The 10,315-nt window shown below is 45.4% G+C and overlaps 1 long non-coding RNA gene across 1 annotated transcript; it reads left to right on the top strand.

Moving 5' to 3' along the window:
- Positions 1–5,156: 5,156 nt before the first annotated feature.
- On the top strand, positions 5,157–8,604 carry LOC111724414. The gene is made up of 3 exons (XR_002772712.1): positions 5,157–5,330; positions 6,756–6,813; positions 8,548–8,604. It is a non-coding gene; the product is annotated as an uncharacterized LOC111724414 (long non-coding RNA).
- The last annotated feature ends 1,711 nt before the right edge of the window (positions 8,605–10,315 follow it).

The raw sequence follows: 10,315 nt of genomic DNA, 5'->3' as shown, positions 1-10,315 counted from the left end.
CACGTCACCATGCCCATTCTTGTGTCAAACAATTATCTTGAGAAGAGTATTCCCTTAAGGATGTATTCAGAAATGTAACGATTTGTGAACAAAGATACTCATCACAGTGTAGTTCAATAGGGACGAACTGGGAACAGAATAAATATTCTACAAAAGAATTTTGGCTGGAGAAATCAGGCTCCATCTAGGACATAGACTCTGGCTTCCATTCATTTGGTGATGTGCTCTGGTACGGTGTTCGCCCTGTCCCTTCTAATCCTCGCCCTGAAAGTTGTGTGTGGCAGGCACATCTAAGAAGCACTCAATGAACACGAGATTTTACAGATTTAAAAATTATCTTGGCCCGGCACGGTGGCTCATGTCTGTAATCCTACCCCTCTGGGAGGCTGAGGTGGGAGAATTGCTTGAGCTCAAGAGTCTGAGATTAGCCTGAGCAAGGGCGAGACCCGATCTCTACTAAAAATAGAAAAAAAGAGTTTATTTTGTAGAAAGGCTCTTCTGCAGCTATTAAAAAGATAGTCCTAAAACTATTTAATGGCATATCAACTTAGCGATGGTATAAAATAAAGAAAAGGACAAATAAAAATGAGTTCAGAATTTAGGGATAGAATAATCCTCATCAAGATGGACGTGTACTAAAACATCAAGAGTGCCCGTTTCTGGATGGCAGGATTTATTCTGATTTAATGTTTTCTTCAGTTTTCAAATTACTTAAAGTAAATCATTATTAACTTGTTCCTTTTTCTCTTTCTTTGACTGCAGAGAAGACAGACAACAGCATAACGAGACAAAAAAAGTGACCCGCAATCCCCACCGCATCCCAGATATGTATTTTTAAATACGTACACACACACACACACACACACACACACACACTTGAGCTTCATCCTTAATTTAAAACCATCCAAAAACAAAATCCAAAGCCTTCCTCCCAAATGAAACCACCGATAATAAATCCTTTGATTCATTGCAGCAGAAAGTATGTGCGTCTACCGACAGATCCAAGTTCTTCTCAAATAAGTCTGTATTGATTTTATAATCTGGAAATGGTAGCAAACATGCATTTAAAATGTGGGCATTTTTACTGTCAGACCCTTGGGGAGCAGCTCGGGTCACACAGCCTGTCCTGGCTCGATTGGGGAAGATCAAGAACTTAGGCCCCACCTCTGGGATGTGGGGGAGGAGAATTAGCCTGTGGCCCTTGGCCTGTGGTCTGAATGTCCAGGAGAGGCTCTGGAAGTCACATGCGTCCTTGTTCCTCATTTTCCCCATCACCAGAATGGCACAGACGCTGAACACTACACACCTCACTTGGAGACAGTAACCATCCCGGAGACACTAGTGTTGATTCCTGTGTTTGCAGCTCTGTTGCGCCTCTGTGGACGTTGCTACCAGCCACTTCTCTACATCCCTGAAAACACTCATCCTCAGTGCTTCCCAAGGCTCCCAACCCTTCATTCCCCAAGTTCCCCGAACTGTCCCCTCCATCTAGATCCAGCTTCCTCAACCCTCCTCTCAACAAAACTGAGGACTTTTAAAAATTTCTTTTGCTTTTTCCTATCCCCCCAGCGCAACCCCAACTTCTCTATAATTTAGGTCATTGATTGCACAAAGAACAGGGAACCATGGGGCTGAACACTCCTATTAGGCAATACACAGAAGGTTCATAAAATTAACTGGAAGCTTAGTCTCTTGGTGCAGTTCCCCACTCACTGAACTCATGTGACTCCGAGAAGTCACTAACATTACATTGTCCTTGGTTCAAAGTGTGTCAACTCGAGGGAATTTTCCTCCTCTGAAAACAGAGGGAGACAAAACAGGGTGTTCACAGAAGCTTTTGGAACTGGGCAGCCCTGACTTGTGCGGAGGGTTGAGGAGTGTCCCCGGAGCACATGCGAACAATGAGTCAGGGTAGAACGGCAACAGCGGTCTGCCCTGTGGTCTCACTGGGGACACAAGGCCAAGCTTTCATGCACCGACTCACAAGTTCATGCTTTCATTTAGAGTGTGTGCACGGCACAGATTCAAGGTCATAAAGCTCAAGTTGGAGTCCTTGCTTTTTATCCACCTGCTGCATGACCTTGGGAAGGTCCTCGAGTTGTTACGTCTCAGTGTATTCTCCTGTTTCGTGGGTCTCATCTTCCTTTCCTCTCTGTACAGCTGTCATGACGGTAAGATGAGGTCATAGCAGCCAAAGCAGTTTGCAGACTCCATGAGGTTAGGGAATTGTAAAGCACCTTCTGAGTCTAGGGATTGGACAAGCTCTTGAATAATGAGAATGGAAAGACCCCTTTCTTCATTTATTTATTTGACAAACATAACAGACAGACTCTTCACGATATACCAGGTGGTCTTCTAAGAACTTGACAATATCAACACATTTACATTCTCCTAATCACACAATGATAAATACACAACTATTTGTCCCTGTTTATGGAAGAGAAAACTATGGCACAGAGAGGCTAAGTAGCTTGCCTGAAGCCACACAGCTAGCAAGCAGCAGAGGCAGGATTTGAACCCAGGAGGCTGGGCCCTAGAGCCCATGTTCTTTAAAATTGCATCATGTCGTCTTCTTTGCTTGGTGCAGTAAACATAACACAAGACACGGAACAGGCTGACTGTGAACTGTAGCCCTGCCACTTGGCTGTGCGGCCTTTGGAAGGTTAATTACCTTCTCTGAGCCCTGACTCCCTTGTCTATAAAATGGGAATAAACATTGCAATGTTAGATGCAGAGGTTAAAGCAAAGCATGCTTTCTGTTCTATGCAGGTGCAATGAGGTACACAGAGTTAGAATTGCACGCAGGGCCTCACGCGAACCCGTCCTCATCCATTTACGTGGTCACTGATTGATTTCCGACTTGCCCATGCTCTGCCCACCCTCTTGTGTGACTTTGCCACCACATCCTCCAGAGTGTGAAGGACCCTGCACCCACCTGTTCTGGCACTCTCAGGGTGCCTGCCTGGCAGATCAGGGTAGGGAAGCTCCTTTAACAGTTCACAGTTTTTCAGGCCCAAGGAGCCTGCTCTCAGCTCCTGTTTCTTTTGTACTCCAAATAGCAAACATGGTCCCCACGCTTCTCTGTCCACCTCCCCTTCCGAAAACTTGCTGGTTAATTTTAGGGTTGGGGAGAGGCTCTGACGTGGGCCTGCCCACGTGAGGTTAAGCTTACTAGCGGCCTCTACCTCTGGTCAGGCTCGCTGGGAACAGCACTAGTCACTTCCCGAAGCTTGGTGGGGGCAGGAGCTTGGCCAGGGCAGTGGGCAGTGGCTGGGCACAACATTTCCAAGACGCTAAGGGCCCCGCCTTGGGCAGACCAGACCTACAACCCACGTCTTTGCAGAGGAGACATTGCTTCTCATCAGGAGTTGCCTGATACAGTTATATTTTTCAAATCCTGTTTAAGTTTTGACCACGAATCTGGTTCACCTGAGGCCCCTTTATAGGATAAATGCTGACGGATTATCTCAATAATAAGGGGAAAGTCTAGTCACCATTCTTTACTCTCCATTAAAGGTCTCGCAAACTGTGTATTGATTTTTTTTTAAAGGAGAGAAATTGGAAGAAGCATGTACCAATTAAGAATAAAACGAACAATTTATTACCTTCAGATCTTTAAGGAAAATAGAGAGTAGAAAAGCACTTGCCTTCTCCCCCCGCCCCCCATATTGAGACATAATAATTAGGCAACTATGTACATAACATTATAGTAAAACCTGAGACAGGCTGCCTTGGCTCAAGCTTCTGTACTAGGTCATAAAGATCAGCCTCTGCTCCCAGTGCTCTGAATTTTGCAAACCCCTTTTCCCTTTGTCTGGAGGGGGCTTAGAAAAATGGTTTCTTTCTCTTCTCCCTTGTTTTGTAACGCTCATATGCTTACCTGTCTCTAAGTGCTGCTCGGGGAGCTCTCGGAAGTCCTCAGTCACTATGTGTTCCCTGAGCCTTGACCCAGCTCCCACTGTGCGTCTTACTTTTTATATTAGAGCAAAAAGAGGGGATGCGGGGAAGTTCCGGGACTGTAATAGTAAAGGCAATGACAAATATTTCAGTAACAACCTGTCCTGCACGTGTCCAGCCAGGCCACCCCATCATTTTTGTGTGTGCTATGATTCTATGCTCAATAAATGTTTGTTAATAGGCAAATAAATATCTCACTCAAGCTGAAAAATAATCTCCAGCTGGGCAGGAAATTTTGTGTTTTTTACTGATGTGTCCCAAGAACAGTTCCTGACAAATAGCAGGCCCTTGGTTAATGTACAGCAGGCCCTCCATAGTTGACCACCTCCCTACACTGACCACCTCCTAGAGTTGACCTGATTTTCATAGACCGGATGTGCACCTCATGTACGCTTCAGTACAGTAGTTCCTTATGTTGACCAGTTTATGCAGTTGCTTAGGTGGTCAACTTACGAAGGCTCTACTAGGTATTGAATGAACACACAGTAATCTTCAGCTCAGGGGTTCATTCGATATTCAAAAAGTTCTTTTTCCAACACCTACTTTGATTCAGGAACTGAATGAGGCGCATGAGCTCAGTCACAAATAGGACTGAACTGGGACTGTCTGTTCTTATCTTTCAGGGGAGGAGAGGGAATTGTTCAGGTTCACGTAATACTCTGTTGTCGCTGATGTCAGGGAGACTTTGGGATACTGTCTTGGGGAACAGTGGAGAACGTTGAGGAGTGAAGAGATGGTGCTTAGGTCAAGAGAGAAATGGGATGGAGGCAGCAGTTGCGTTCCCGGGGATAGATGAAAAGGTCTCACGATTGATTGAAAGGGAGAGAAAGCAAGGAGTCAGAGAAACTGAGGACGCCACACCTGTAGTGAGATGCACTCTCACTGGGATTTCACTCTAAAGACTGCAGATAAGTTTCCAGGGGCCAACAGGGAATATGTCTGTTTTGGAAAGATCACTCTGATTCCCGTGTATAGGGTGGATTTCAAGGGAGGAGCCCCGGTGGGGGGGAGGCCGGTAGTGGTTCTCCTACAACCTAGGGGAGATGTGCTGGAGACCTGGGTGAGAGTGGACAGGCTGGGAGAACTGGGATTCATGAGATTTAGAAGGAAGGACTAATTGAGGTTTGGGGATGAGAAGGGGAACATGTAATGGGTGGAGGTTTCTGGTTGAGTCAATTGGACAGATGGTTTAAAATATTTCACGTGCCATGGGGGGTAGAAAATTGACATGGGTTCATATGTATGTCTTAGGAGAGATTTATGGCCCCAGCTGAACTAATGCCTCAATTTGCTTTGAAGGCACAGGGATGAGAAGAAGGAAGACAGGGAATTGGGAAGCTTGTGCTGACACGAAGGCACCAGAGAACCTGCAGGTAAAGGACATGCCTCAGTGTCTTGGGCTCTGACACTATTTTCTATTTTGTTAGATTTCAAGGATATCACTTCTATCCAGATATCCATATCATGGTGGAAGACTAGTCTGAAATGCAGTCCTCCCTCTTTCCGTGATTCTATGTCTGGGGATTCAACCAACTACAGATCGAAAATATTTGCACCCCCCTACACAAAGGATGAGTGTGTCTGCAGTGAACATGTAGAGACTCCTTTCCCTGTTATTCTTCCCTAAGCATATAATACAACAACTACTCAGAAGTCATTTACACTGGATTAGATGCTACACATAATCTGGGAATGACTTAATATATATTCACAGATGTGCATGGGTTATATGCAAGTACTATATCATTTTATAGTACGGACCTGAGCACCTGCAGATTTTGGTATCTTCAGGGGGTCCTCGAACCAATTCCCTGAGGATATGGAGGATGTCTGTCTTCTCCTGGACAGCCTCTAAATAATGCTAATGAATGTCAGTCTTCTGGTGGCTGAGAGTGGTGTGGATGAGAAGGGACTCGGGCTGACTGCCTGTTTCAGTACATTGATCCTCTCCTTGCTTTTTGGATCTTTTAGATTTCATTACTTGGCGTTCTCATGAAGACTTTAATTCCTTTCATTTTAGTAATCTTGGAAGTGTAATATTAGGAAGCACATTAATATTGCCCAAGGAACAACCCCACACTTAGACTCCATCCATCCATTTATTCATGCGGGTTGGTCAAGCGGTTTTCAAATGTAGTTGAAGTTTCTGGTGTCCTTCATCCTGGGTGGGGCCCATGGGTTGGTGGTGCTCTATCCTAGAGGTTATCGTGTGCAGCGAGGTTCCATGAGGGCCGGGACCATGTCTCTTTCATTTCTGCCCATCTCCAGTGCCTCAGGCAGGGTCTGGTATAGAAATAGTGTCCAATGAATACTGGTAGAATACATTAATTTAATTTTGCACACATCAAATACATGTTAAACATTTTCACATTTACCCCAATTGATGACAAAGAATATTTTGTGGTGCTTTCCTTAGACAACCGTTGCATGCCAGGGTTCAGGAAATTAATCACTTCTGAGCCACAAACAGGAATGAGGTTAGGATGTGTCATTCTTTATCCTTTAAAGCACTTTCTTCTCAGGTACTTTTTCCTTTCTGCTGTCACCTGTGGTTTTTTGGACAACTCCCATTTTTGGAGAATGATTCTTGATCCACAAGAGACACATACAATGCTCCCTAGTTAGAGGACAGTATCTGTTATTGTATCAAGACCCAATAGACACCCTCCAAGTGTCACATCTGGCCCCTCCATCACTTAGAACTAAGTTGTGGGGCACCGACCTGGCCGAGTTGGCCCAGGCTCTGCCCTCTCTGACCCTGCAATATCTTGCCTTTGTTTATTCCTCATTTCCTCCAGGCATTCTGTGTCTCTGTTGCTGTGAATCCAGAAGACTTAGAGACCCAACCTTCGCAAAGTAAGCAGAGGGCTGGTACAGTGCCCTTGACCCACAAGATGGTCCAGCTGATGCAGCGGGAGTTTATTTCACTTGACTCCAATTTAGCTGTCCTGAGCCCCTTCCTTATATCGCCAAGAGACTTCCTAACAGATATGTAACCCGGCGATTCAGGCAATTATTCACGTATTCCCCCACATCATTAGTTTTATGGAACACTGCCAGGGGGTATATTTTTCTTCTTAGGACTCCTGAGAATAAAAGAAATAGAACTTTTACCATGAAGTCATATTAAGGAGTTTATTTCTCAGAAAATACCCCATAGCACTTTTATAAAACCTTACACAGAGAGACTGCATTTAGGGAAAGAGTTACTTTTACTCACCTGCTGCCATGGGGATCACTATCAAGGCTGCCTGACTTCCAGAGCATGGTGTTAAAAAAATTCTATAGTATCTACTGACCACAAAGAGGTGCCTATGGCTATCATAGGAAAGATATGGGTCAGGTAAATTGTTGGGTTTACCTAGGGGGACTATAATAATCCAAACTAGGGTGTATATTTGAGGAGAAAGGTGTTATTATTAATTATACTGCTGTAACAGGCATAAACCAGGGTTGAGTAGGTACTCTGGGACAAATGGTTATCCCAGACTTAATACTTGAATTCTACCACTTACTGAAATTTCTCTCCATGGGCCTGGATGATAAAGTAAAAACATGAAGAATTCAGCCCATTTATTACAAAATATTAGCATCATGACCCAAAGTGGTAGTTTTTTTCTACTGAAGTGGAGAACAAGGAAGGGTCGGATGCATCAGCTAGCTCTTGCTACAACAGTGCTGCATAACAAAGCCCCCCACAACTCAGGGTCTTCCAGCAGCAATCATTTATTCTCCCTCATCCACCTGAAGATCAGCTGATCCAGGCTGGGCTTGAATCCAGGCTACAGGTTGGGTCCAGTGTCACATGTCCCTCCTTCTCCATGGGCCAGTGGGCCAGCTGGGCATGCTTCCTCCACAGTCAGGCAGGAACCGTGTGATGCTTCCTCACACTAAGACTTGGATCTGACACACCATCAACATCTACTCACATTCCCATGGCCAAAGCAAACCCTATGGATGAGCCCAGCCTCAGTGGGCAGAGGAATATACTCTTGTCTTCAGTGGTACGTGCAGAGGACAAAGGGACAGGAAGGAGAAATGAATGGGGAACATTAGGCCAAAAGGAGTTTGCTTTTCCTCTCCCCAGGCCTCTGGGTTGACTCAGTTTTTTTAACCAGTTGCAGGGTGAGAAGGTGAAGTCAAGAGAGCAGGGGCCCTTTGGGTCTGCTGGAGGCAGGGAACCATCCCCGGGTTTACTGCAGAAAGGATATAGAGAAGCAAGCTCTCTTTGATTAGAATATGAATGCCCAGAGGAAGAGGGGACAGAGAGATGGACGGAGGCTCTCATGATTCAGAATAGCAGGCCTACTCTGGGAAATACAGTGCAATGGATGGAAATCTCCTTTTACTCACCCATCAGATCAATCATTTCTCTTCTCACAGGAAGGGCAGGGTGAGGGGACAGATGCTCAGGCCCATGCTGCTTCCTCCTGAGGGAGTGAGGCAGAAACCCTTTGCCTGTAAGATTCTGAGGAAAAGTCCCAGCTGGAAGCACGGTCTGTGGGACGTGCAGGAACCCACAGAGCGCCACCAGGTGGAGATGCTCGGCGTTGCTGGTGAGGACTGGCCTTCCCACTGCTTTTTTCTCAGTAGTTCCTTCTGGGCAGTGCTATTGCGGGCTTGGTGCTCCATGTCATTCAGAGTGGCTGCCTACAGTGTCCCTGCACCCTGCTGCACGATGAAGCCCTGAGCCATCATCTACCTGCTGTCAGAGCCCTGCAGCCTCCACTCAGGTGGGTGATGGTGGAGAATGAGAGCTTGCTAATCAGACAAACTAATCACGCTGATTATACCCATCCCAGGGAGTCTCCTATCTAGTGTTCAAGCCAATTATAGGGCTCTGAGGGGATGACTGGCTGGGGGTTCAGGATAAGAGGAGGGTGGGCATCAGCAAAGGGAATTCAGGGCCAAACACACCTCACCCACTTGGCTGAGATGCGCTTCCTGTGTTCAGGATGGCTGAGATCTGGATGCATGGTGTTGATCACAGCGGCAGACCGATCAAAGTCTGTAGCGGACTGAAGGGACGGCTCAGGGTCACAGGCCCTGTAGATTCTGGGCCTTCATCTCTCCCTGCTGCCATTCTCCTAGTTCTAGTTTCATCTGCTCTCATGCAGGCTCTTGCACTGACTTCCCACCTGCTCTGCTACTCTCGTCCCCAAACCCAACATATGGCATCTCGATTTGTCTTTTCTAGTTTTCATTATTTATGTAACCAGAAAAAAATGTTTAAAAATACAGAAAAGAGCAGTGATGTGATAGCTCACACCCATCTATTTGCCACTCTAAATCAACAAATGCCAATTCTCTACCCTGTTCTACCTATCTCTTTATTGAAATTGCATTGCACGCCATGGAAAAGGGCACATACCATAATTGTGAAGCTGTCAAATTTTCACAAAGGGACCACCGTCATGTAACCAGAACTGCAAAAAAACCCTAGAATATTGCCAGCCTCCCCTTTTGCTCCCCCTTTATTGATCTCCCTCTGCCCTGCCAAAGGGAGCCACGGTCCTGAGTCTAACGGCACAGACGGGATTGCCTAAGTGAGAACATTGCTTAACCGTGGTTACATGCTGTGTTTTCTTTCTATGTTGTCTTTATTTTGAGCCTTCCTTTTAAGAATGTTTTTTTTTATTATTATTATTTGGGATTCACTAAGGGTAAAATTAGTTTACAGTAATTGCATATGTTAGGTAAAGTCCCTGTTGTAATTGTGCCCTGCCCTCAAGAGGTGTGCCATACACGGTGATCCCATTCCCTCCCTCCTCCCCTTTCCCTGTTCCCTCATTCCCCTGCTCTGCACCTGGAATTGATCTGAGTTTTTCTTTTCTGAGAGTAGATCACCTACTGCCTTCGTACTAGAACTGTGTACATTGGACTCTTGCTTCTCCATTCTTGGGATGCTTTACTAAGAAGAATGTGTTCCAGCTCAATCCAGTTAATGCAAAAGATGTAAAGTCTCCACCTTTTTTAATGGCTGAATAGTATTTCATGGTATATGTATACCACAGCTTGTTAATCCATTCCTGGGTTGGTATTTTGAAAGGCAGATGTGAAGTCCTTTGTGTTCTAATTCTCTTAATTTTTTCCCCCTCCTCAAAGGCACCAGACCTCATAAATGTGATAAGATGTTCAGGTTATGTCTTTATATGTTTGTGTAGGTGTATAGCATTGCTTTGGGTGCATTTTGGTTTTCTTTCAATACACATTTGCCCAATGTAAGAAAGCTCTCCTGCTTGCCTGTTTCACAGATGGAGCTTTCTGAACCACACAGTGGTTTTTGTGACTCCTTCCTTGTTAAACATCCCCACTTCCACCTTTCCAGACTGATCCTGGACATGGGGACAGTAGGTTG

This window comes from Otolemur garnettii, unplaced genomic scaffold, assembly GCF_000181295.1.
Source record: "Otolemur garnettii isolate 467f Iridium unplaced genomic scaffold, OtoGar3 scaffold00023, whole genome shotgun sequence".
Lineage (NCBI taxonomy): Eukaryota > Metazoa > Chordata > Mammalia > Primates > Galagidae > Otolemur > Otolemur garnettii.
The sequence above is the reverse complement of the archived record's forward strand: the minus strand, read 5'-3'. Positions and strand labels throughout refer to the sequence as shown.